This window comes from Triticum dicoccoides, chromosome 5B, assembly GCF_002162155.2.
Source record: "Triticum dicoccoides isolate Atlit2015 ecotype Zavitan chromosome 5B, WEW_v2.0, whole genome shotgun sequence".
In the NCBI taxonomy this organism is placed as follows: domain Eukaryota; kingdom Viridiplantae; phylum Streptophyta; class Magnoliopsida; order Poales; family Poaceae; genus Triticum; species Triticum dicoccoides.
The window spans coordinates 565406770-565429405 of record NC_041389.1 but is presented as its reverse complement, the minus strand read 5'-3'; positions in this window follow the sequence as shown (position 1 = coordinate 565429405).

Here is a 22636-nt window from a genome sequence, read left to right as displayed (position 1 = left end):
GACATGTTCAACAGTTAGGTGTGGCGGAGATGCGTATGTTGAGATGGATGTGTGGCCACACGAGGAAGGATCGAGTCCGGAATGATGATATACGAGATAGAGTTGGGGTAGCACCAATTGAAGAGAAGCTTGTCCAACATCGTCTGAGATGGTTTGGGCATATCCAGCGCAGGCCTCCAGAAGCTCCAGTGCATAGCGGATGGCTAAAGCGTGCGGAGAATGTCAAGAGAGGGCGGGGTAGACCGAATTTGACATGGGAGGAGTCCGTTAAGAGAGACCTGAAGGATTGGGGTATCACCGAAGAGCTAGCTATGGACAGGGGTGCATGGAAGCTTGCTATCCATGTGCCAGAGCCATGAGTTGGTTGCGAGATCTTATGGGTTTCACCTCTAGCCTACCCCAACTTGCTTGGGACTAAAGGCTTTGTTGTTGTTGTTGTTGTTGTTGTTGTTTCTTTCTGTTATTTTATTTTCTGTTTTATTTCTAGTTTCTCTTTTATTTTAGTTCTATAATTATAAAGGTAGTCCCTAATTTAGGCTAAATAAATATATTACTGCTGCATAAGTTTGGGGCAACTAAATACCTTAGCTTAATATTTTGTAGAAGGCATTTTACTAATTGTTTTACTGCTATTTTATTCATCTTAAAGTATTTAAACATTTTATAAAGGTGTGGTTTCTCCACCATAATTACCTATGTAATATTTGGCTCACTCTAAACATTTTTGTTTTATTACTTGAAAACTTTTATTGTTTTCTTGATGTTATCATTTGAATTTGAATCATTTTTGAACTAACATGAGATTAGAAACAGTAATCAAAGAGACATGGCATCATTAGCAGAGAATTACTGTAGCTTAATTACCCGGGGGTCGCAGGAGGAGGCAACCAAGGTGGGGACGGTGCCTCCCCCAAGCCCAATCCTAATTGGGAAGGGGGCCGACCCCCCTTTCCTTCTCTCCCTCTCCCTCTTCCTTCTTCTCCTACTCCAACTAGGGAAGGGGGGAAACCTACTCCTACTAGGAGTAGGACTCCCCCCCCTTGGGCGCGCCATAGAGGGTCGGCCCTCCCCTCCTCCACTCATTTATATACGAGGGAGGGGGCACCCCATAGACACACAAGTTGATCAAGTTGATCTTTTAGCCGTGTGTGATGCCCGCCTCCACAGATTTCCACCTCAGTCATATCGTCGTAGTGCTTAGGCGAAGCCCTGCACCGGTAACTTCATCATCACCGTCACCACACCGTCATGCTGATGAAACTCTCCCTCGACCTCAGCTGGATCTAGAGTTCGTGGGACGTCACTGAGCTCTCCTCCCTTAATGAGCTCTTGGATCGCATCGCCGCTCTGGGCATCGCTACGGACTATGATCGGATTGGGCTTAAACCCGACCAAAGGGAGATTAACACTCCACCGGTCACCCATGAGATAGCGGTCATGGAAGAGCAACACATGGATTCTCCCTCTATTTTGGGGACGAACTATGTCCGGATTTCCGAGCTTTCCAAGCCGGATACCCGTTCGCCGGAGGACATGGCCCAAACCCCGAACTTAGAATCGTGCGGCGGGCCAGAAAAATTGGGCGACGTCCCGGAGCCCGAGCCGCCAAGCTCGGAAGCTTCTCTGCCCCTGGGTCTTAGATCGGGTCAGGGTTCGGACTTGAATCCACCCACCCACCCAGATTCAATCAATCTTTCCCATATCAGACAAGAGCCCCAAGAGACAGTACATTATTACTGGGCCAGATTCCTCCTTGTGATAAACAAGGTCAAGGACTATCGTGAGGAAGACGCAATCTCACTCTTTTGCAAAAACTGCACGGACAAAGGGATCCTAAACGCTATAAGTCACTGTGACATAATACACTTTGCTGACTTAGCGGCCATAGTACGGAAGTACTGCGCGATGGAAAGCACCTGGAAAACCCAAACAAACTTCTGGGATAATCCGGCTCTCACTAAACCCTTCGTCCGAACTAAAAGGGTAAACCCTCGTAAGTCACCCGATTCAATTACCAAAAAACCAAAGCCTGCAGCAGGGCGTGGAACCGTATTGGAGGAATGGCTCAATGGGTCGTGCAAAATTCATAGCACACCGGATACCATGCCAACACATAGCCTTAGAGCATGTTGGATACTCCGGCAGGTAGCGAAAAGCAGCGAGGACCTCCTCATCAACCATACAGCAGAGCAACATCCCGCTGAGAATAACAATGCGGTACTAACAGTCTTCGAGACTTTTGCCTCAAATAATAGGCGCAAGCGAGCTCTCCGCAGCCTCGCCGAAGTTTGCCACATGGCAACAATAAATCCATGGAATGACACGGCTATAACTTTCAATGCCAGTGACAAACCTCAATTCCGAACAGTCCGGGCACCAGCCGCTTTGGTCCTCAGTCCAATCATGGATGGCTTTCGGCTCACTAAAGTGCTCATGGACGGCGGAAGCGGACTAAACCTCATCTACGAGGAAACCCTCAGCAAGATGGAAATTGACAAGATCCGCATTGAGCGAAGCATCACGACCTTCAGGGGAATCATCCCTGGTCGGGAGGCACGATGTGCGGGAAAATCACACTGGATGTGGTATTCGGCACACCGGAGAATTACAGGTCCGAAGAAATCACATTCCAAGTGGCCCCATTTAGCAATGGTTACCACGCCCTCTTAGGGTGGGACGCATTCACGAGCTTCCAAGCTATACCCCATTACAGGTACATGAAGCTCAAAATGCCCAGGCCCAATGGAATCATCACTCTAGCTAGTGATCTGGATGTCGCACTCCGCGCCGAAAATAAAACCGCCGCACTAGCCCTGGAGGCATTATTAGAAGCCCTCGCGGCCGAAGAACTAACAACGTTGCGCCCACAGCGGACAGAGATGACGTGATACTCGACAAGCGACCCAAGTCCACCTCTTTCAAACCCGCGGACGAGATAATCAAATTCCAGGTCCACCCAACGGACCCTACAAAGACATCTTCCATTGGGACACAGTTGAACCCCACAATAGACGCCACATTGCGAGATTTCCTGCGTGAGAATTGGGATATTTTCGCCTGGCATCCTTCAGACATGTCGGGCATCCCACGCAGGCTGGCCGAACACAGCCTCAATATACTGAAAGGATACAAGCCAATCAAGCAGACTCTTAGGCGCTTCTCAGAGCCTAAGCGGCAAGCCATGGGAGAAGAGCTAGCCAAGCTACTCGAGGCCGGATTCATCAGAGACATAAAACATCCGGATTGGCTAGCAAACCTGGTAATGGTACCAAAGAAGGACAAATCATGGCGCCTATGTGTCGATTTCAAGGAACTCAATAAGGCTTGCCGTAAGGATCCCTTCTGCATTGATCAAATCATCGACGCCACCGCAGGACACGACTCATTGTGTTTCCTCGACGCATACTCCGGATACCATCAGATCAAGATGGCGGAGTCTGACCAAGCCGCAATGGCCTTCATTACACCCTACGGCCCCTTCTGTTTCAACACCATGCCTTTCGGGCTCAAAAATGTCAGCACAACCTATCAACGCATGATTCAGACATGCCTGGAAAAGCAAATTGGCAAAACAATAGAGGCATACGTGGACAACGTGGTCATTAAAACAAGACACGTCGAAACTTTAATAGATGACTTGAGGCTCACGTTCGACAACCTCCGAACATACGACATCAAGCTCAACCAGGAAAAATGTGTCTTCGGTATACCCTCCGGGAAATTGCTCGACTTCATCGTTTCCAATAGAGGAATTGAAGCAAATCCGAGCTCTGTCACAGTTGGCTATCCCAACAGACCTCAAGCAGATCCAGAAATTAACTGGATGTGTGGCTGCCTTTATCGCCTTCTTCGGCGCACTGAACACTTCAAGTGGACGGATGCGGCCACGGCCGGACTGGAAGAAATAAAAGCCCTCTTGGCCAGCAATCCAGTCTTGACCGTGCCAAATGATGGCGAGCCTATGCTATTATACATAGCCGCAACACACCAGGTTGTAAGCGCAGTGCTCATCCTCGAACGGGAAGCGGACGGACACAAGTTCCCGCTCCAAAATCCCGTATATTACATGTCCACCGTCCTCACTCCATGCAAGTCCCGGTACCCACACTATCAAAAGATAGCATACGCGGTCTTCATGGCATCCCGGAAGCTACGACACTACTTTCAAGAGTGTTCGATTACGGTGGCCTCCGAAGTACCACTCAATGATATAATAAATAACCGCGATGCCACGGGCCGGATTGCCAAATGGGCTATCGAGCTCCTTCCGTTCGACATAACATACAAACCACGGCGAGCCATCAAGTCGCAAGTACTGGCTGACTTTGTCGCCGAATGGACAGAAGCCGAACTCCCTAAAGACTACGGCACATACTCCAATTGGATCATGCACTTCGACGGCTCTAAAATGCTGGCCGGATCGGGAGCGGGTGTTGTCCTGACATCCCCCACCGGAGACACGGTCCAATACGTACTCCAAATATTATACACAGACTCTAACAATGCAGCCGAATACGAGGCTCTATTGCATGGTCTTCGGATGGCAGTCTCCCTGGGCTTCTAACGCCTCGAAGTGTGCGGGGACTCGAACCTCGCAATATCTCAAATAAATGGAGACTTTGATGCCAAGGATCCGAAAATGGCGGCCTATCATAATGTCGTCCTCAAAATGTCAACGAGGTTCGAGGGGCTCGAATTCCACCATGTGTTCAGAGAAAATAATCAAGCGACGAAAATCCTCGCCCGCATCGGTGCTAAGCGCGACCCCATCCCACCTAATATCTAATGTCTACTACACAACCTTATTCTTGTAGACGTTTGTTGGGCCTGCAAGTGCACAGGTTTGTAGGACAGTAGAAAATTTCCCTCAAGTGGATGACCTAAGGTTTATCAATCCATAGGAGGCGTAGGATGAAGATGGTCTCTCTCAAACAACCCTGCAACCAAATAACAAAAAGTCTCTTGTGTCCCCAACACACCCAATACAATGGCAAATTGTATAGGTGCACTAGTTCGGCGAAGAGATGGTGATACAAGTGCAATATAGATAGTACATAAAGGTATTTGTAATATGAAATAATAAAAACAGCAAGGTAACGAGCGATAAAAGTGAGCGTAAACAGTATTGCAATGATAGGAAACAAGGCCTAGGGTTCATACTTTCACTAGTGCAAGTTCTCTCAACAATAATAACATAGATAGATCATATAACAAGCCCTCAACATGCAACAAAGAGTCACTCCAAAGCCACTAATAGCGGAGAACAAACGTAGAGATTATGGTAGGGTACGAAACCACCTCAAAGTTATTCTTTCGGATCGATCTATAAGAGTTCGTACTAGAATAACACCTTAAGACACAAAATGTCACCTAGATACTCCATTGTCACCTCAAGTATCCGTGGGCATGATTATACGATATGCGTCACACAATCTCAGATTCATCAATTCATCCAACACAAAGTACTTCAAAGAGTGCCCCAAAGTTTCTACCGGAGAGTCAAGAAAGTGTGCCAACCCCTATGCCTAGGTTCCCAATGTCACGAAACCCGCAAGTTGATCACCAAGACATACATCAAGTGTTCTCATAAAAGACTCAATCCGATAAGATAACTTCAAAGGGGAAACTCAATTCATCACAAGGGAGTAGAGGGGGAGAAACATCATAAGATCCAACTACAATAGAAAAGCTCGGGATACATCAAGATCGTGCCATAGAGGGAACATGAGAGAGAACACGAGAGAGAGATCAAACACATAGCTACTGGTACATACCCTCAGCCCCGAGGGTGAACTACTCCCTCCTTGTCATAGAGAGCGCCGGGATGATAAAGATGGCCACCGGTGATGGATCCCCCCTCCGGCAGGGTGCCGGGAAGGGCTCCCGAGAGGTTTTTGGTGGCTACAGAGGCTTGCGGCAGCGGAACTCCCGATCTATCTTCTTCTCTGGAAGTTTTATGATACGTAGGTATATATGGGTGCAAGGGGTACGTCGGTGGACCGAAGGGGGGGCCACGAGCCAGGGGGCGCGCCCCAGGGGGGTGGGCGTGCCCACACCCTCGTGAGCACCTCCCTTCTTTCCTGACGTGCACTCCAAGTCCATCGGGTGGCTTTCCTTCCAAAAATAACTTCTCCAGTTGATTTCGTTCTGTTTTGACTCCGTCTGATATTTCTTTTCCTGGAAACACTGAAATAGGCATAAAACAGCAAATCTGGGCTGGGCCTCCGGTTAATAGGTTAGTCCCAAAAATAATATAAAAGTGGATAATAAAGCCCAATATTGCCTAAAACAGTAGATAAAGTAGCATGGAGCAATCAAAAATTATAGATACGTTGGAGACGTATCAAGCATCCCCAAGCTTAATTCCTGCTCGTCCTCGAGTAGGTAAATGATAAAAAAGAATTTTTGATGCAGAGTGATACTTTGGCATAATTTTAATGTAAATCTTCTTAATTGTGGTATGAATATTCAGATCCGAAAGATTCAAGACAAAAGTTCATATTGACATAAAAATAATAATACTTCAAGCATACTAATCAAAGCAATCATGTCTTCTCAAAATAGCATGGCGAAAGAAAGTTATCCCTACAAAATCATATAGTCTGGCTATGCTCCATCTTCCCCACACAAAATATTTAAATCATGCACGACCCCGATGACAAGCCAAGCAATTGTTTCATACTTTAAGAATCTCAAACTCTTTCAACTTTCACGTAATACATGAGCGCGAGCCATGGACATAGCACTATATGTGGAATAGAATGGTGGTTGTGGAGAAGACAAAAGGAGGGAAGATAGTCTCACATCAACTAGGTGTATCAACGGGCTATGGAGATGCCCATTAATAGATATCAATGTGAGTGAGTAGGGATTGCCATGCAACGGATGCACTAGAGCTATAGTTATATGAGAGCTCAAAATAAACTAAGTGGGTGTGCATCCAACTTGCTTGCTCACAAAGACCTATGGCACTTTTGAGGAAGCCCATCATTGGAATATACAAGCCAAGTTCTATAATGAAAAATTCCCACTAGTATATGAAAGTGACAACATATGAGACTCTCTATCATGAAGATCATGGTGCTACTTTGAAGCACAGGTGTGGTAAAAGGATTGTAGCATTGTCCCTTCTCTCTTTTTCTCTCATGTTTTTCTTTTGTTTGGGCCTTTTCTCTTTTTTTATGGCCTCTTTTAAAAAAAATCGTCCGGAGTCTCATCCCGACTTATGGGGGAATCATAGTCTCCATCATCCTTTCCTCACTGGGACAATGCTCTAATGATGATGATCACACTTTTATTTTTCTTACAACTCAACAATTACAACTCGATACTTAGAACAAAATATGACTCTGTATGAATGCCTCCGGCGGTGCACCGGGATATGCAATGAATCAAGAGTGACATATATGAAAAATTATGAATGGTGGCTTTGCCACAAATACAATGTCAACTACATGTTCATGCAAAAAGCAATATGACAAAAGTAATGTGTGTCATATGAATGGAACGGTGGAAAGTTGCATGGCAATATATCTCGGAATGGCTATGGAAGTGCCATGATAGGTAGGTATGGTGGCTGTTTTGAGGAAGGTATATGGTGGGTGTATGATACCGGCGAAAAGTGTGCGGTATTAGAGAGGCTAGCAATGATGGGAGGGTGAAAGGGTGCGTATAATCCATGGACTCGACATTAATCAAAAGAACTCATGCACTTGTTGCAAAAATTTAGAAGTCATCAAAAACCAAAGCACTACGCGCATGATCCTAGGGGGATAGATTGGTTGGAAAAGACCATCGCTCGTCCCCGACCGCCACTCATAAGGAAGACAATCAATAAATAAAATTGTGCTCCGACTTCATCACAAAGCGGTTCACCATACGTGCATGCTACGGGAATCACAAACTTCAACACAATCATTCTTTAAATTAATAATCACCCAACTAGCATCACTTTGATATTACCACCTCCATATCTCAAAACAATTATCAAGCATCAAACTTATCTTAGTATTCAACGCACTCAAAAGAAAGTTTCACATATCTTGAATACCAAGTATATGAATGTTAAGTAAATTACCATGCTATTAAAGACTCTCAAAATAATATAAGTGAAGCATGAGATTTCATCCGTTTCTTCAAAATAAAACAAACATTGTGCTCTAAAAGATATAAGTGAAGTACTAGAGCAAATGACAAACTACTCTGAAAGATATAAGTGAAGATCAATGAGTAGTCGAATAATTATGCAAATATGTGAAGACTCTCCCATTTAATAATTTCAGATCTTGATACTTTATTCAAACAGCAAGCAAAGCTAAAGAAAACTACATTGCAAGGATAGCACAACTCATGTGAAGAAGCAAAAACTTAGGCTCAACCGATACTAACCGATAGTTGCCGAAGAAGAAAGGTGGGGTGCCTACCGGGGCATCCCCAAGCTTAGATGCTTGAGACTTCTTGAAATATTATCTTGAGGTGCCTTGGGCATCCCCAAGCTTGAGATTTTATGTCTCCTTAATTCCTCTCTTATCATGGTTTCTCTTTTTATCAAAAGCTTCATTCACAACAAACTCAACAAGAACTCGTGAGATAGGTTAGTATAAACCAATGCAAAACCATATCATCTGCTACTGTAACAAATCACTAACATTATTATTCAACATTGAATACTAAATGTCTCTGCATATTTAATGCTCCTATCCTCAAATAGAATCATTAAACAAGCAAACATATGCAAACAATGCAAACATAACAGCAATCCACCAAAACAGTACAGTCTGTAAGGAATGCAAGAGTATCAATACTTCCCTAAATCCAAAAATTATGAACTAAAATTCCCACTGTAATAAATTTATCAGAGCTTAATATGCAAAAAGATTCAACGTTATACCATTCTCTGACTTTTCTAGGGAATTTTTGCAACAGCGGTAAACTTTCTGTTTTCAAACAGCAACATGTATACTAGCAAAATAAGCATGACAAAGGCTATCCTTGACTTTTTTATTAAAACTAAAGATGCACAACTTTATTCTAACTAACAGAAAGCAAAAACTAACAAGATAAAATGACGCTCCAAGCAAAACACATATCATGTGGCCAATAAAAATATAGCTCCAAGTAAAGTTACCGATGAACGAAGACGAAAGAGGGGATGCCTTCCGGGGCATCCCCAAGCTTAGTTGCTTGGTTGTCCTTGAATATTACCTTGGGGTGCCTTTTGCATCCCCAAGCTTAGGCTCTTTCCACTCCTTATTCCATAATCCATCGAATCTTTACCCAAAACTTGAAAACTTCAACCACACAAAACTCAAAACAAAACTCGTAAGCTCCGTTAGTATAAGAAAATGAAACCACCACTTAGGTACTATAATGAACTCATTCTAAATTCATATTGGTGTAATATCTACTGTATTCTAACATCTCTATGGTTCATACCACTTAATACTAGCCATAGATGCATCAAAATAAGCAAACAACACAATGAAAACAGAATCTGTCAAAAACAGAACAGTCTGTAGTAATCTGTATCAAACGTATACCTATGGAACCCCAAAAATTAAGAAATAAATTTATGGACCTGAGTAATTTGTCTATTAATTATCTTCAAAAAGAGTCAACCTAAAATCACTATTCAGTAAAAAATGGCAGCTATTCTCGTGAGCGCTAAAGTTTCTGTTTTTTACAGCAAGATCATAAAGACTTCACCCAAGTCTTCCCAAAGGCTCTACTTGGCACTTTATTGAAACAAAAGCTATAAAACATGATTACTAAAGTATCATAATAATGTGGACACACAAAAACAGTAAGGATAAATATTGGCTTGTGTCCCAACAAGCGCTTTTCTTTAATGCCTTTCTAGCTAGGCATGATGATGACAATGATGCTCACATAAAAGATAAGAATTGAAACATAACGGGAGCATCATGAAGAATATGGCTAGCACATTTAAGTCTAACCCACTTCCTATGCATAGGTATTTTGTGAGCAAACAACTTATGGGAACAATAATCAACTAGCATAGGAAGGTAACACAAGCATAGCTTCAAGAATTTAAGCACATAGGGAAGAAACTTGATATTATTGCAATTCCTACAAGCATATGTTCCTCTCTCATAATAATTTTCAGTAGCATAATGAATGAATTCAACAATATAACTAACACCTAAAGCATTCTTTTCATGATCTACAAGCATAAAAAATTTACTACTCTCCACATTTGCAAATTTATTCTCATCAATAATAGTGGGAGCAAACTCAACAAAATAATATCATGTGCTTGAAAATTAAGATAAAGATGACACGTTTCATGGTTATCATTATTCTTTAAAGCATACGTGTCATCACAATAATCATCATAGATAGGAGGCATGCTTTCATCATAGTAATTTTGCTCATCAAAGCTTGGGGGACAAAAAATATCATCTTCATCAAACATAGCTTCCCCAAGCTTGTGGCTTTGCATATCATTAGTATCATGGATATTCAAGGAATTCATACTAACAACATTGCAATCATGCTCATCATTCACATATTTCATGCCAAGCATTCTATGTAATTCTTCTTCTAGCACTTGAGCACAATTTTCCTTTCCATCATACTCACGGAAGATATTAAAAAGATGAAGCGTATGAGACAAGCTCAATTCCATTTTTTGTAATTTTCTTTTATAAACTAAACTAGTGATAAAAACAAGAAACAAAAAGATTCGATTGCAAGATCTAAAGAAATGCCTTCAAGCGCTAACCTCCCCGGCAACGGCGCCAGAAAAGAGCTTGATGTCTACTACACAACCTTGTTCTTGTAGACATTTGTTGGGCCTCCAAGTGTAGAGGTTTGTAGGATAGTAGCAAATTTCCCTCAAGTGGATGACCTAAGGTTTATCAATCGGTGGGAGGCGTAGGATGAAGATGGTCTCTCTCAAACAACCCTGCGACCAAATAACAAAGAGTCTCTTGTGTCCCTAACACACCCAATACAATGGTAAATTGTATATGTGCACTAGTTCGGCGAAGAGATGGTGATACAAGTGTGATATGGATGGTAGATATAGGTTTTTGTAATCTGAAAATATAAAAACAGCAAGGTAACTAATGATAAAAGGAGCACAAACGGTATTGCAATGCTTCTAAACAAGGCCTAGGGTTCATACTTTCACTAGTGCAAGTTCTCTCAACAATAATAACATAATTAGATCATATAACAATCCCTCAACGTGCAACAAAGAGTCACTCCAAAGTCACTAATAGCGGAGAACAAACGAAGAGATTATTGTAGGGTACGAAACCACCTCAAAGTTATTCTTTCCGATCAATCCATTAGACTATTCCTATAAGTGTCACAAACAGCCCTAGAGTTCGTAGTAAAATAACACCTTGAGACACACATCAACCGAAACCCTAATGTCACCTCAAGTATCCGTGGGTATGATTATACAATATGCATCACACAATCTCAGATTCATCTATTCAACCAACATAAAGAACTTCAAAGAGTGCCCAAAAGTTTCTACCGGAGAGTCAAAGAGTGCCCAAAGAGTGCCCAAAAGTGCACAGGTTTGTAGGACAGTAGCAAATTTCCCTCAAGTGGATGACCTAAGGTTTATCAATCCATAGGAGGCGTAGGATGTAGATGGTCTCTCTCAAACAACCCTGCAACCAAATAACAAAGAGTCTCTTGTGTCCCCAATGCACCCAATACAATGGCAAATTGTATAGGTGCACTAGTTCGGCGAAGAGATGGTGATACAAGTGCAATATGGATAGTACATAAAGGTATTTGTAATATGAAATAATAAAAACAGCAAGGTAGCGAGCGACAAAAGTGAGCGTAAATGGTATTGCAATGATAGGAAACAAGGCCTAGGGTTCATACTTTCACTAGTGCAAGTTCTCTCAACAATAATAACATAGATAGATCATATAACAAGCCCTCAACATGCAACAAAGAGTCACTCCAAAGCCACTAATAGCGGAGAACAAACGTAGAGATTATGGTAGGGTACGAAACCACCTCAAAGTTATTCTTTCGGATCGATCTATAAGAGTTCGTACTAGAATAACACCTTAAGACACAAATCAACCAAAACCCTAATGTCACCTAGATACTCCATTATCACCTCAAGTATTCGTGGGCATGATTATACGATATGCGTCACACAATCTCAGATTCATCTATTCAACCAACACAAAGTACTTCAAAGAGTGCCCCAAAGTTTCTACCGGAGAGTCAAGAACATGTGCCAACCCCTATGCCTAGGTTCCCAATGTCACGAAACCCGCAAGTTGATCACCAAGACATACATCAAGTGTTCTCATAAAAGACTCAATCCGATAAGATAACTTCAAAGGGGAAACTCAATTCATCACAAGGGAGTAGAGGGGGAGAAACATCATAAGATCCAACTACAATAGCAAAGCTCGAGATACATCAAGATCGTGCCATAGAGGGAACACGAAAGAGAACACGAGAGAGAGAGATCAAACACATAGCTACTGGTACATACCCTCAGCCCCGAGGGTGAACTACTCCCTCCTCATCATGGAGAGCGCCGGGATGATGAAGATGGCCACCGGTGATGGATCCCCCCTCCGGAAGGGTGCCGGGAAGGGCTCCCGAGAGGTTTTTGGTGGCTACAGAGGCTTGCAGCGGCGGAACTCCCGATCTATCTTCTTCTCTGGAAGTTTTACGATACGTAGGTATATATGGGTGCAAGGGGTACGTCGGTGGACCGAAGGGGGGGGCACGAGGCAGGGGGCGCGCCCCCCACCCTCGTGAGCACCTCCCTTCTTTCCTGACGTGCACTCCAAGTCCATTGGGTGGCTTTCCTTCCAAAAATAACTTCTCCAGTTGATTTCGTTCCGTTTTGACTCCGCCTGATATTCCTTTTCCTCGAAACACTGAAATAGGCATAAAATAGCAAATCTGGGCTGGGCCTCCGGTTAATAGGTTAGTCCCAAAAATAATATAAAAGTGGATAATAAAGCCCAGTATTGCCTAAAACAGTAGATAAAGTAGCATGGAGCAATCAAAAATTATAGATACGTTGGAGACGTATCAATATCTTCTTGGAAAGGCTGTTCAAGCCGTCCGTGGTATGGGAAGGGGAGTCTAGCAATATCAGCCCGGCTCCGAATACAACCCCAGATTCTGAACCATCTGACGTAATCGGAGGCTCTGCCACCGAAATAACACCTTCGGCCCACGAAATCATGGCCGTCATCGCCCCGTGGACCGAGCCCTTCTTAGCCTACCTTAATAGGCAAGAGTTCCCGAAGGACCAAAATGAGGCACGTTGTATTGTGCGGCGTTCCAAGGCCTACAAAGTCCATGAGGGAGAGCTCTATAAGAAAAGCGCCACCGGAGTGCTCCAAAGATGTATCTCCGAAGAGGAAGGGCGGCAGCTCTTAGCCGAAATCCATGCTGGACTCGATGGGCACCACGGTGCAGCTCGGGCACTGTAAGCAAGGCCTTCCGTACATGTTTTTACTGGCCGACAACTCGGGAAGATGCACAGGACCTAGTCCAACATTGCGTCGGTTGCCAACTCTTCGCCAATTAGAGCCATATGCCCCCTACCGCTCTCCAAACTATCCCCATAAGTTGGCCCTTCATGGTATGGGGGCTGGATATGGTCGGACCTCTTAAAGGGGGAAGCCATAAGAAAAAATACTTATTGGTCATGGTGCACAAGTTCACCAAATGGATAGAGGCCAAACCAGTTAAAATGGCCGAATCCGGACCAGTGATAGACTTCATATCAGGGGTTGTACACCGCTACGGTGTCCCCCACAACATCATTACCGACAATGGTTCAAATTTCACAACTGATGAGGTGAAAACTTGGTGCGGCAACATGAGCATTAAGCTTGATTATGCCTCTGTCTATCACCCCCAAACAAACGGTCAAGTCGAACGTGCAAATGGTCTCATCATGAGCGGCATTAAACCCAGACTAGTGCGATCCTTGAAGGAATCAGACACGCACTGGGTCGAGGAGCTCGACTCCGTACTCTGGGGGCTACGGACCACGCCGAATCGTACCACCGGATACACACCATTTTTTATGGTGTACGGCGCAGAAGCAGCGCTACCCTGCGACATAATCCATGACTCACCTTGCGTGCGCATGTACTAGGAGAAGGAAGCCGAGCTAGATCGGCAGGACAACTTAGATGCCCTGGAGGAGGAGCGTGATGTCGCTAAAGCCCGTTCCGCATTCTATCAGCAACATGCTCGAAGATATCAAAGCAGAGAAGTACAGTCCAAAACGTATAACATTGGCAAACTCGTTCTACGCTTACCGGAGAAGAAGAAGGACAAGCTCAAACACAAGTGGGAGGGTCCCTTCATCATTGATAAAGTTTTCACCAGAGGAGCGTACCGTCTGCGCAATACATCTGATAACAGACTCGAGCCGAACCCATGGAACGCGGCCAGACTCCAAAGATACTACGCCTAGTGCCGAACTCAGTGTTCGTCTCCTTACCTCCGCTCTTTCAATTATGTCCTCCTTCTTCCTTTCTTGCCCTCTTTGCCTTTTTCACATAAAGCCTTAAATATTGTATGGATGCTTCGATTGCTCCAGCCGCACTATGCGTGCTCACTATACCTGGGGGCTTCCTATACGGAAGCTAAATATAATTACTCTCATGGCTTCCTGCCAGCCACATATGTGTTTTATTTCCATATGTGCCTTTTCTTCACCATTATATGCATCGATATGACTTAAGTTTTGGCCATGCTGGGTTGTTTGGCTCTTGTGTTTATGCCCTACGTTCCCATTAATTCGGCAAGGGCATAAGGGGAGCACCTTTGCAATTGTTACTGCCGGTTCAGCCGGATGTGTACCTCAGACTGGGTGAAGCCGAAAGCTAACGTTCTTAAGGGAATATTCGGTCGGTGAACAAAAGATGTTTTTCGTTTATTACAACGTGAATCCCCAGATGTTTTGTATCCTGCGCTTCTGCTCACAGTTCAGACATGCACATCGATGCATGCGTACCCAGGGAAAGGAACCCCTAATGGAACTATTCTCTCTGGAAGATGTTTCTTACTATCCATGTAATATAACATAACTAGTTGGGTACTTGTCTGTTCAAGCACTTATGACCCCTACGCCTAGTTTCCACGCATACCCCGGTTTTACATACTGAGCGGGTATTCGGATACACCTCGGACTATCGGGTCTGGGGGCTGAAGTGAAAAGGTCCACCATGACAAATGATTTTCAATCCGGCTAGGGACCACATATGTCCATTGAAGTACATAGTCACTTGGACTGGCTATATTCTTCCTCTGTACCATCCAACAGGCTGTCTAGCCTACAATCTTGTTGGGAATACTTTGCGGCTAATGCTACTTGGTCATACACCAAACTCACGGGAATCTCTTGCCCGTCTGGCCCCACCGATCCGACTTCGGCCATATGGTTTGGGTCAGCCTTGGCGTATCGCGTCTTCACCATGGCCCAGGCTTCCCTTGCACCTTGTCGGCAGGCTGATATCTTCCATAACTAGAAGCGCCACCGTGCTCCTTTGAGCATCTCCACAACCTCCCACATGCCTCCTGGCAGGGAAGCGGATGGCCACAAGGCCTGGGCAATACCCTGCATCACCTGCCGAGCTCGTTCGTGCAGTTGTGAAAGATCTTGCAGCATATCTCCTGCGGATCCGGGCATCTCCTCTTCAGGACGGCCTGTCAGCATACCTACAGACATAACTCTGTCAATAAGCTACCTCGCCGAATTGTACTACAGTTCGTTTAAGCACTTACTATAAATGTCGCGTCGAAGCCTCTTGTTCTCCTTCACGGAGTCTCCAAGCTGAGCTCGCACATCTGTTAATTCAACGCTCAGTCGGATATTGGCATCTTGGAGATTATTCTCTTGAATAGCCTGCATTAGCACGCGCTCGCCCGCCTTTTCAGCTGACTTCGCAGATGTGGCTCATTATCTTTCACGATCTTCGGATTCTCTCCAGGATTGTCTGCAGAATCTTTTGTTAGATTTCTAAACCATGCTGAATAAATAACTGGTATACATCCTTACAAATTCCTTTATCAAGGCAAGTATTACCAGAAGAGGCCTTTTGGGATTCCTCTAGTTCGGCAACGGCGGCCTTTAGTTGGGTCTTGCATTCCTCCAGCTCTTGAGATAAATGGGTATTCTTCTCTACAAGAACCTATGCATACAGTGATCCTTAAATCAGTTGTGCCAACTGTTTCAAGTCTCAGGGGCTGCTACTACACATACTTATCAAATTTTCTTACCCGTATATCCTTCGCATACTGGTCCGTTGCTCTGGCAAGTCCATCTTGAGCAGCGCGGATATATGCGTCTCCGGAGTTGAAGGCATTGAACGCCTCTTCGGAAAAAATACCATTGCGGAGTACGGCCCGTCTGCGCCAGTGATTCATGGCGCTCTCCACTTCGGAATTTGTGGCGGAAAGCCTATCCACATCCTCTGTAGGAGGACAGTTCGGTGTTGTCCCCACATCAGCCTCCACCCGAGAGTCCGGTTCAGGAATCCGTCTGCTTGAGGTGTGGCCGGTAGGGTCTCCGGATATAGTCCGGCGACTACTCTTTCTGCCAGGACATAATGAAAATTGTCATATCTCGGCAAAGATAATCACGGAGCAAGTTTAATTTGTACCTCTGCGCCGACGTCTCAATCCTAACTGCCTTCCTCTTGAGTCTGCCCGGCCCGGGTGCCCTTTGCTGATGATCCCCCGCGGGCTCAGCACGGCGTCCCGATGGCCATTTCTATAAAAATGCAACATATGTGTGTAAGGTATGGCATAATTCGGAAGTTAGGGCTCCGACTTTACTTACATTCGACACAGGGAGCAATCCGGGATAACCGACGATAATGGCCACCGGGGCACCGTCACGGCTTGCTTGATAGAATGTCCCGTCGACAAGCTCCACGGATATATCCGGATCTTCTTCAAGTCCAGGGTCGAGAGCCTGGCCAAGATCATCTGGCTGTGGAGATGGGTTGTTGAATTCCTTCACGGCCTTTTTCAGTTCCTGCTTTAAAAATAGCAAGATGAATGTTGGTGACAAAGGACACAAGAATGGATAGAGTCGAGTAAAGAATGACAGCTTACCCAGCTTGGGGGTTGTACATGGAAAGCCCATCCCGCGGCTTAATGCGGAGGAACTCCTCTTCTTCTCGTTTATACAAATCGGACAATATTCTCGCCAGAGCAGTGGCGGAGTCCGGACCTTTACGACCGCAGCGGGTGGCGTCATCTTCTCCGTTGAAATGCCACATGGGTATCCCCCGATATTGAAGTGGCTGCACCCCCCACATTATGCATATTGACATAACTTCTATTATTGTCAGTCCTGATTGGGCCAGTATTTTTATCCTGCCCATCAGATAGAGGACTTCTCTGTCATCTTCCTCCTGGGGGCTCCGAGGGTGCTAGTTTTGGCGTTTCTTTAGCGGGGCGTTGGTGAACTCAGGAAGGCCCAGCCGGACTGGATCCGAAGGGGAACATCATCTACATAAAGCCAGTCTGAAGGCCAGTCTTCGGATGCCTTCTTTGGAGTGCCGGACAGGTATCCGGCCTAGGTGACGCGCCATATTTCGGCTTCGCCCACTTGATATATAGATCCCTCCTGATTGCGAGGGACGAGGCCGGATAGCCTCTTCCATAACTCGAAGTGAGCCTCGCAGCCTAGAAATAGCTCGCTGACGGCAACGTAACCTGCGATGTGCAGTACGGAGGCGGGGGTAAAGTTATGCAGCTAGAGGCCATAGAACTCAAGGAGCCCGCAGAGGAATGGGTGGATTAGAAACCCGACTCCTCTTAGCAAATATGGGACGAGGCATACCCGCTCCCCCTAAGATGGGTTAGGAAATCTCTCCGCTTGCTCCCCGCCATTATAGGTGGTAGTCCAGATCGGACGGGGACCATGTATGCAGGTGGAAGGAACCCTTGGGTCTGTAACTCTACTAGACGGTTGTGGGGGAAGGAACACTTTTCCCAATCCCCTGGCTTCGAGCTAAGGGTGCGAGAGGAGGAGCTGCAATGATCAGCCATGATGGAATGGTTTTTTCCGGACGCGCTCTATTGAATGCTTGCTTGGGAGAAGATGGTGAGATTTGGAACTGAGGATCCGCGTCTCTTCAAATAGACGCATCGCTTACAGGGTCAGGGTGGCAAATGTAAAAATGCCCCGACTCCTCGTGTTCACTCGACACGTGGAGATAGCCATTATTGAAGCACAGAAGCCGAGGAGTACAACATTGATGGGAAGCCGGACACTGTTTGCTACAACAGGTGCTCTGGATTCGGAGAAGAACCCGCCTTGCAATGCCGAAGACAATGTGCGCGCTGGACTCATCGTCATTGAAGCATGGTTCAGGGGCTACTGAGGGAGTCCTGGATTAGGGGGTATCCGGACAGCCGGACTATATACTTTGGCCGGACTGTTGGACTATGAAGATACAAGATTGAAGACTTCGTCCCGTTTCCAGATGGGACTCTCCTTTGCGTGGAAGGCAAGCTTGGCGATTCGAATATTAGATCTCCTTCTCTATAAACCGACTCTATGTAACCCTAGCCCCCTCCGAGTGTCTATATAAACCGGAGGGTTTAGTCCATAGGACAAGAACAATCATAATCATAAGCTAGCTTCTAGGGTTTAGCATCTACGATCTCGTGGTAGATCAACTCTTGTAATACTCATATCATCAAGATCAATCAAGCAGGAAGTAGGGTATTACCTCCATCGAGAGGGCCCAAACCTAGGTAAACATCGTGTCCCCAGTCTCCTGTTACCATTAGCCTTAGACGCACAGTTCGGGACCCCTACCCGAGATCCGCTAGTTTTGACACCGACAGAGGGTACGTAGACAACACTCTCCCCTCTCATTGCTATGCATCACCTAGATAGGTCTTGTGTGTTCGTAGGAAATTTTTTAAAATTACTGCGTTCCCCAACAGTGGCATCCGAGCCAGGTCTATGCGTAGATGTTATATGCACGAGTAGAACACAAAGAGTTGTGGGCAATAATAGTCATACTGCTTACCAGCATGTCATACTTTGATTCGTCGGTATTGTTGGATGAAGCGGCTCAGACCGACATTACGCGTACGCTTACGCGAGACTGGTTCTACCAACGTGCTTCGCACACAGGTGGCTAGTGAGTGTCTGTTTCTCCAACTTTAGTTGAACCGAGTATGGCTACGCCCGGTCCTTGTTGAAGGTTAAAATAGCACACTTGACGAAAAATCATTGTGGTTTTGATGCGTAGGTAAGAACGGTTCTTGCTAAAAGCCCGTAGCAGCCACGTAAAACTTGCAACAACAAAGTAGAGGACGTCTAACTTGTTTTTGCAGGGCTTGCTGTGATGTGATATGGTCAAGGCATGATGTGATATAAATTGTTGTATGAGATGATCATGTTTTGTAACAAAGTTATCAGCGACTGGCAGGAGCCATATGGTTGTCGCTTTATTGTATGTAATGCAATCACCATGTAATTGTTTTACTTTATCACTAAGCGGTAGCGATAGTCATAGTAACAACAGTTGGTGAGACGACAACGATGATACGATGGAGATCCAGGTGTCACGCCGGTGATGATGGAGATCATGACGATCCTTCGGTGATGGAGATCATGAGCACAAGATGATGATGGCCATATCATGTCACATATTTTGATTGCATGTGATGTTTATCTTTTATGCATCTTATTTTGCTTAGTACGGCGGTAGCATTATAAGATGATCCCTTACTAAATTTCAAGGTACAAGTGTTCTCCCTGAGTATGCACTGTTGCTACAGTTCGTCGTGCTGAGACACCACGTGATGATCGGGTGTGATAAGCTCTACGTTCACATACAACGGGTGCAAGCTAGTTTTGCACACGCAGAATACTCGGGTTAAACTTGACGAGCCTAGCATATGCAGATATGGCCTCGGAACACTGAGACCGAAAGGTCGAGCATGAATCATATAGTAGATATGATCAACATAGTGATGTTCACCTTTGAAAACTACTCCATCTCCCGTGTTGATCAAACATGGTTTAGTTGATTTGGATCACGTGATCACTTAGATGATTAGAGGGATGTCTATCTAAGTGGGAGTTCTTAAGTAATATGATTAATTGAACTTTAATTTATCATGAACTTAGTACCTGATAGTATTTTGCATGTCTATGTTGTTGTAGATCAATGGCATGTGCTACCGTTCCTTTGAATTTTAATCCGCTCCTAGAGAAAGCTAAGTTGAAAGATGATCGCAGCAACTACACGGACTCGGTCCATAACTTGAGGATTATCCTCATTGCTGCACAGAAGAATTACGTCCTAGAAGCACTGTTAGGTGTACCAACCGCGCCCGCAACTGCAGACATTGTGAATGCCTGCAGACGTGTGTTGATGACTACTCGATAGTTTAGTGCGCCATGCTTTACGGCTTAGAATCGGGACTTCAAAGACGTTTTGAATGTCATGGAGCATATGAGAGATGTTCGAAGAGTTGAAGTTAATATTTCAAGCAAATGCCCCGAGTTGAGAGATATGAAGTCTCCAACAAGTTCTACAGCTGCAAAATGGAGGAGAATAGTTCTGTCAGTGAACACATACTCAGAATGTCTGGGTACCATAACCACTTGACTCAACTTGGAGTTAATCTTCCTGATGATAGTGTCATTGACAGAGTGCTTCAATCACTGCCACCAAGCTATAAAGGCTTCGTGATGAACTATAATATGCAAGGGATGAACAAGACTATTCCCGAGCTCTTCCCAATGCTAAAGGCTGCGGAGGTAGAAATCAAAAAGGAGCATCAAGTGTTGATGGTCAACAAGACCACTAGTTTCAAGAAAAATGGCAAAGGAAAGAAGAGGAACTTCAAGAAGAACGGTAAAAAGGTTGCTGCTCAAGAGAAGAAACCCAAGTCTGGACCTAAGCCTGAAACTGAGTGCTTCTACTACAAAGGGACTGGTCACTGGAAGTGAAACTGCCCCAAGTTTTTGGCAGATAAGAAGGATGGCAAAGTGTTACGTATATTTGATATACATGTTATTGATGTGTACTTAACTAATGCTCGCAGTAGCCCCTGCGTATTTGATACTGGTTCTGTTGCTCATATTTGCAACTCGAAACAGGGGCTACGGATTAAGCGAAGATTGGCTAAGGACGAGGTGATGATGCGCGTGGAAAATGGTTCCAAAGTTGATGTGATCGAAGTCGGCACGCTACCTCTACATCTACCTTCGGGATTAGTTTTAGACCTGAATATTTGTTATTTGGTGCCAGCGTTGAGCATGAACATTATATCTGGATCTTGTTTGATGAGAGACGGTTATTCATTTAAATCAGAGAATAATGGTTGTTCTATTTATATGAGTAATATCTTTTATGGTCATGCACCCTTGTTAAGTGGTCTATTTTTGTTGAATCTCGATAGTGATGATACACATATTCATAGTACTGAAGCCAAAAGATGCAAGGTTAATAATGATAGTGCAACTTATTTGTGGCACTGCCGTTTGGGTCATATCGGTGTAAAGCGCATGAAGAAACTCCATGTCTATGGACTTTTGGAATCACCTGATTATGAATCACTTGGTGCTTGCGAACCGTGCCTTATGGGCAAGATGACTAAAACTCCATTCTCCAGAACAATGGAACGAGCTACTGACTTGTTGGAAATAATACATACCGATGTATGCGGTCCAATGAGTATTGAGGCTCGTGGTGGGTATCGTTATTTTCTTACCTTCATAGATGATTTGAGCACATATGGTTATATCTACTTAATGAAGCATAAGTTTGAAACATTTGAAAAGTTCAAAGAATTTCAGAGTGAAGTGGAAAATCATCATAACAAGAAAATAAAATTTCTATGATCTGATCATGGAGGAGAATATTTGAGTTACGAGTTTGGTCTTCATTTGAAACAACATGGGATAGTTTCACAATTAACGCCACCTGGAACACCACAATGAAATGGTGTGTCTGAACGTTGTAACCATACTTTATTGGATATGGTGCGATCTATGATGTATCTTACTTATTTATCGCTATCGTTTTGGGGTTATGCTTTAGAGACGGCTACATTCACTATAAATAGGGCACCATCAAAATCCGTTGAGACGATGCCTTATGAACTGTGGTTTGGCAAGAAACCAAAGTTGTCGTTTCTTAAAGTTTGGGGCTGCGATGCTTATGTGAAAAAGCTTCAACCTGATAAACTCAAACCCAAATCGGAGAAGTGCGTCTTCATAGGATACCCAAAAGGAAACTGTTGGGTACACCTTCTATCATAGATCCGAAGGCAAAGTCTCTGTTGCTAAGAATGGATCATTTCTAGAGAATGAGTTTCTCTCGAAAGAAGTGAGTGGGAGGAAAGTAGAACTTGATGAGGTAGTTGTACCTTCTCCCTTATTGGAAAGTAGTTCATCAGAGAAATCAGTTCTCATGATTCCTACACCAATTAGTGAGGAAGCTAATGATGATGATCATGAAGCTTCAGATCAAGTTACTACCAAACCTCGTTGGTCTTCCAGAGTAAGATCCGCACCAGAGTGGTACGGTAATCCTGTTCTGGAAGTCATGTTACTAGACCATGATGAACCTACGAACTATGAGGAAGCGATGATGAGGCCAAATTC